Source organism: Limulus polyphemus, unplaced genomic scaffold (genome assembly GCF_000517525.1).
Source record: "Limulus polyphemus unplaced genomic scaffold, Limulus_polyphemus-2.1.2 Scaffold6368, whole genome shotgun sequence".
NCBI classification, from domain to species: Eukaryota; Metazoa; Arthropoda; class Merostomata; order Xiphosura; family Limulidae; genus Limulus; species Limulus polyphemus.
Window position 1 is genome coordinate 38492 of NW_013671978.1, and position 6109 is coordinate 44600.

Below are 6109 nucleotides of genomic sequence, written 5' to 3' on the forward strand. Positions count from 1 at the left end.
CCGTCTCCAGCCATTATTAGTCTCAAAGTGGGTTCCTCGTCATCAAATTCCCCTAATAATGTTTTACTCATGCAATTTTATGTCATGAATCCAAATCATGGTGTTTTTGTAGAAAAATTGGGCTCTGAAGTCGAGAAATTTCACCATTAATTTACATATACAGGAAAATCTCTGACTTCCTTCAAGTAAGTCAGCAAGTTGAAATTTCAAATCCAACCTCTGTCATATTACTTACTTCTAGGGCTTTTGATAAAACTTCATTCAAAACTTATTGACTACGTTAAATAAAATACTTTTTAAATATTATATACAGGTTGCTCTGTCAGACCTGTTGTCTTAAATATTGGAAATTACAACCATAAACTTGCAAGTTTTTGTGAAATATTTAGAATATATCTACACAAAATAAGTGTACTCTGAAGAACAGTTTTGTATTTTCTAATCGAATGCATAAGTTGGATTTTGAACCTTCGCCTTTCACAATTAAACACACCAGCATTAAGCATATATAGGGATTTTCTTATATATGCTTAATGATGGAAGGTATTAATTATTTAGCAAGTGAGCTGTTTAAGACATTAGAAATATGAATTATTCAGCAAACATTTTAAGAGTGCTGGGCAATCTGTGATTTCGTAATGAAGGTATGCATGTTTTAGAAGTAATGGACAGACTATGATATACTGAAGAAACTTCTATATCTAAGAAATAATATGATATCTTGATGAAGACTGTACGTCTTAATAGTGATGGTAAGCTGTAATATCTTGATAAAGGTGTGTATGTTTTAGAAGTAATGAGCAGACTATGATATACTGAAGAAACTTCTATATCTAAGAAATAATATGATATCTTGATGAAGACTGTACGTCTTAATAGTGATGGTAAGCTGTAATATCTTGATAAAGGTGTGTATGTTTTAAATGATAGGAAAGCTGGGATAATTCACAACTAACACTGCTATGGTTTACTGTAGTTTGTAACTGAATAACAGGAAAAAAACAGAGTATGTAAAACATAATTATTTTCCCATCTTATAATGTGTAATTCATGGTAACTGTCAACACTATTTACAAAGAAATGACTGGTCACCCTCAAGAAAAAGTGATTTTATTCAAACTCGATGTTTTAGCTTTAGCCTTTCTCAGGGGTTACAGCATCGCATAAGAATGAAAACTGATAACCAAAAATAACACAAACAACAATTAGAAACTGATTTAACAATGGAAATATCACGTGTTATTGAATGCATATTAAGAAGCATTCGAATGATTGAATGACAGAAAATCAGAAGCTATCTAACAAATGTAAATAAAAAATAAATGAAAACAAATTTTAGTTACAAAGTCCAAGAATTATATATTTTACATTTATAAGATTGTATTAGAAGAGACTCTGAATTTCATATCAAGGAAACTATTACATTTTGCTACGAGCTTAATATTAAATGGTGTTTTATCTACTTTATCATGTTTCATTAGAAAGTGTTTGGAATCAAGATTCACTACAGCATGGATGTGTTCCTTAAAATGCTCAAGTACTGGATAACCGACTTTACCAATGTATCTATTGTCACACAGAGTACGTCATTTCATGTGTTACATTTGTAACGGTACACAAATTATCTAGTCCATTGTTTCTAGCAAGACTATTTTTTACTTTGCAGTAATTTTTCTTATTGAAAGATGTGTGAATAAAATCATTTTACGTGGAGTATGACTGCTTGTATTTTTGTAAAACATGACTTCAGTCCTCAGTCGGCTCTGCAAAGCTTAAAAACTGACACAGTAAACACTATTTCATGTAGCGCTGGCCTGAAGCACAAGCAAAACATGACTTCAGTCCTCAGTCGGCTCTGCAAAGCTTAAAAACTGATACAGTAAACACTATTTCATGTAGTGTTGGCCTGAAGCACAAGCAAGACAGGTGATAACTTGGGGCCTCACAATATTCTAAACAAGATGATTATATTTTAATTTTTTTTAAATTGTTTATTTCCTTAAAATAACAATTACTTACCTAGTTTGAGCCTAGACGAAAGGAAGAAATTCACCTTAAAAGCCCCATGAAGGTTTGTGTGGTCTGATTACTCACTACTTGAGGTCTTGTACTTACCGAGGATATAATTTATTTCATGCACTAATTATGCTTTTTCTCGTAGTGTTCTTATTATTATTTCTTTTGAACAAGCAAAATAAAATACCAGTATTATATGTTTATTTTTCAGAATTAACTAATAAATTTACATTTATGAACAAGTGTTTTGAAAACTGTAACTGAATGTACCATTAATTAGAAATTTCAAGAGAATAGCTAATTTTAACTTGCATATAGTAACTGCTCAGAAAAAACTGAAAGAAATGTTCATAATTTTTATTTTATTTGAGAAAGATTATTAATAAATGTCTATAAATAGTTTATATTGAGTGTGAAAAGTGAAGAGTTTCTTTTAATTATCAAAACTTTATTATTTTTTCTTAGTCTTTTGTTTTAAACTTGTTTAACCAAAGGTTGAATTACAGTTATATCGTGATAGAATTGCGTGACTTTTAGGTGTTCCAGTTATTAATATAATGGTAAAGTCGCATGACTTTCAGGTGTTCCAGTTATTAATATCATGGTAAAGTCGCATGACTTTCAGGTGTTCCACTTATTAATATCATGGTAAAGTTGATGACTTTCAGGTGTTCCACTCATTAATATCATGGTAAAGTCGCATGACTTTCAGGTGTTCCAGTTATTAATATAATGGTAAAGTCGCATGACTTTCAGGTGTTCCACTTATTAATATCATGGTAAAGTTGCATGACTTTCAGATGTTCCACTTATTAATATCATAGTAAAGTTGCATGACTTTCAGGTGTTCCACTTATTAATATCATGGTAAAGTTGGATGACTTTCAAGCGTTCCACTTATTAATATCATGGTAAAGTTGCATGACATTTAGACGTTCCACTTATTAATATCATGGTAAAGTTGCATGACTTTCAGGCATTCCACTTATTAATATCATGGTAAAGTTGGATGTTTCCAGTTATAAATAATTATAACTTAGAAAGTATAATGTGTCAAAAGAAAATCATGTAAGTTGTTTAAAGCAAACACATTACAGTGTAAAGTTGTATAATAAAACATGTTTTGTTTAATATTAGGCATGGGTTGGCCCTGTGATAGAACTCTGGATTTTGGACCTGGAGAGCCAGGTTCAAATCTATTTAATACTCAAAAAATATTCCCTACACTTCAAGCTGTGAGTGAATTATAAAAGTAACAGTCAATTACATAACATTTATGGTAGAAGGTAGGATATAGCTGGTTGTAAACTTGCCCTCTGGCTAGTTTGCTTAAAATTCAGAACAGTGGCAGATAATCTTAATAGCTTTGCCATAAATACATATACAGCAAGATACATTTATGTATCTTTTTTTTCTCTGATACATAAGTTATTTCACTACTCTTGTGGTTAAAACCAAGATAATCTGTAATGTTTGCTATTTTCCAAACACTTTGTGACAATTACCATGGTCTTTCGTAAAACAAGTATGGAAGCAGAGATATTAATTAAAAAGTTCATGTTATCTCTGTTCACACAAAGTTTCTAATATTGTATTTTATTTGAAATGCTATTCATTAAATTTTCCAACGCATTCTTCTTTAGCTTAATTGGGCAACATATAGATTTATGTAACATGATTCTCGGCTCTTTTAATTACCTGTGGAAATGACAGTGGGAGAGTCTTCAAATAGATTTAACTGTAAGATTTCTAAAAACTTGTGAGTGAAAGTAAAGAGAAGGTTGCTTAACAATATGTCATTCACACTAATCTGCTACATCCAGTGCTAATGAGGCCATTTTTCCCAAGACCAGGATTCATCAATCCAGCTGTAATATGTCAGACATAGTAATGGTTGAGGTGCAAAAATTAAGGTCAAAGAATTTATTCTGTAATAGTTCAATTACACAAAATTCAATCTTGCCAGATGGCTAGTGTAACACTAGAGAAGCAAAGCTTTTATGTTTCATAAATATGCCTATCAAAATAAATCACTTCATTCTGCTTATAAATCATTATTTTTCAATATACTATCATAAAACGTACTAATATTAAGTATTTGGAAATGAAGGAAAACTCCCCATTTTCATCTCTAATTTTAACTTCTGTTTATGCTAGTTCCTGTGTTGGCTTTAAACCATTGTTTTATTTATATATTGTTGTCAACTGAATATTCACATTTTTGTAGATGTACCAGAGAGTTAAGTGTGTGTTTTGTATAAAGTTCTTATTTTTCTTTCTGATGTTGTTTCTATAGTGATCTATATACTCACTTTCAGAAAGGAGTATCACTGCTTTTGTTTGAGTGCTTAGTTTCTTAACTGTATTTATTTTTCTTTGAGAATCAGTAATAAGTGCAAGATATAATTAATTCCTTTTTGACGTCTTTTATCAAAAGAGGCTTTCTTGTACCCTGATTTCATTAAATGAACTTCTTAATAAAGGCTTAGAAACTATTTATTTTGACATTCCTTCAAATGGCTTTGTTTTAAGAATGTTACTTACAAAACAAGCCTTGAATGATTTTGAATTACATGAAGAATTAAATGTATAAAATTAAAATGTGAAAGGATTCTGAAATAATACCACTATTTAATGAGATTGGAATGAACACCTTGTTAATCAGGAATGTGCTCAAACAAAATGAGGTACTACGTTAGGCCATTTCAGAGGGACCAGGTATTGTAGCTTAGTTGCAAATTTGATGATGAGCCAGAGTTGTAAGAGTAATCAGAAAACATAATATATGGAGTGTAGGTAGTTATGCCTACATATTCCATCAGGGGCCTTCTTTAGAACCCTATTGTTTATTCCAGATAGTTTTGTGGGCTTATAAGAATGGACACATTTAGAGACTACTGATTAGGAACTTTTTTGTACACTTTCAAGTGTAGCTATGTGTATTGTGTTTCTAGACAACAGTTAGGCTATTGTTAAAGTTAAACCACAACCCAGCATTTTGTTCTATTGTAAACCATACGTTTCTGTTACCATTGCCAAAGAAGATGTCATATTATGATAATACAGTGATTTCATGAAGGTTTCTGTAACCTTTGCCAAGCGAGATGTCATCATATAATAATACAATGACTTCATAAGGTTTCTGTAACCCCTGCCGAGGAAAATGTCATATGATAATACAGTGATTTCATAAGGTTTCTGTAACCCCTGCCAAGGGAGATGCCATCTTATGATAATACAATGATTTCATGAAAGTTTATGTTACTCTTGCCAAGGGAGATGTCATCATATAATAATACAATGATTTCATGAAGGTTTCTGTAATTCTTGCCAAGGAAGATGTCATCTTATAATAATACAATGATTTCATGAAGGTTTCTGTAACTCCTGCCAAGGGAGATGCCATCTTATAATAATACAATGATTTCATGAAAGTTTATGTTACTCTTGCCAAGGGAGATGTCATCATATCATAATACAATGATTTCATGAATTGAAAAATTCAAAAAGTCTTAGCAGATAACAGAACAAATGGATGGGCTGAGTGAAATTACTGAAACTCATCAACTGTGTTAAAACAACCAGCCTGGCCAAAGGTACGTAACACATAGGGCAGAGGAGCATGTGACCCCCACTTTCTCCAGTTAGTGTACACACTATTATTAAGAACTATGTTAGATTGAATATAGCTTATTTAGTTTCGAGTTAAAGACGATTCAAACACCGTAAACATAGAATACAGCCGTTACTACAACTTCAACAGGTTTTGGTCTCTGGTTTGCATTTGATGGTGGTTGGTTTGCCGAATTTACTCGGTACATCCGACAAGGATAGGAAAAAACTATCATTTTGTTTATTTGTTGTCTAAGTTCGTGATCTGGAGATATGAAAAAGAATTACGTTTTTGGATTCATCCATATAACTTTAGAAAGTAGGTTGCTATATAACATTAATGCACCTTAAAAATCCTAAAGTAAACGTGGGATGTAGCATCCAAGTAGGCTGTAACCATCGAAATCAGTATTGTTACGACAACGCAGGTCACGTGACTCTGGTAACACGTCATTGGCTTCTAGAAATATCCTGTTCCTTC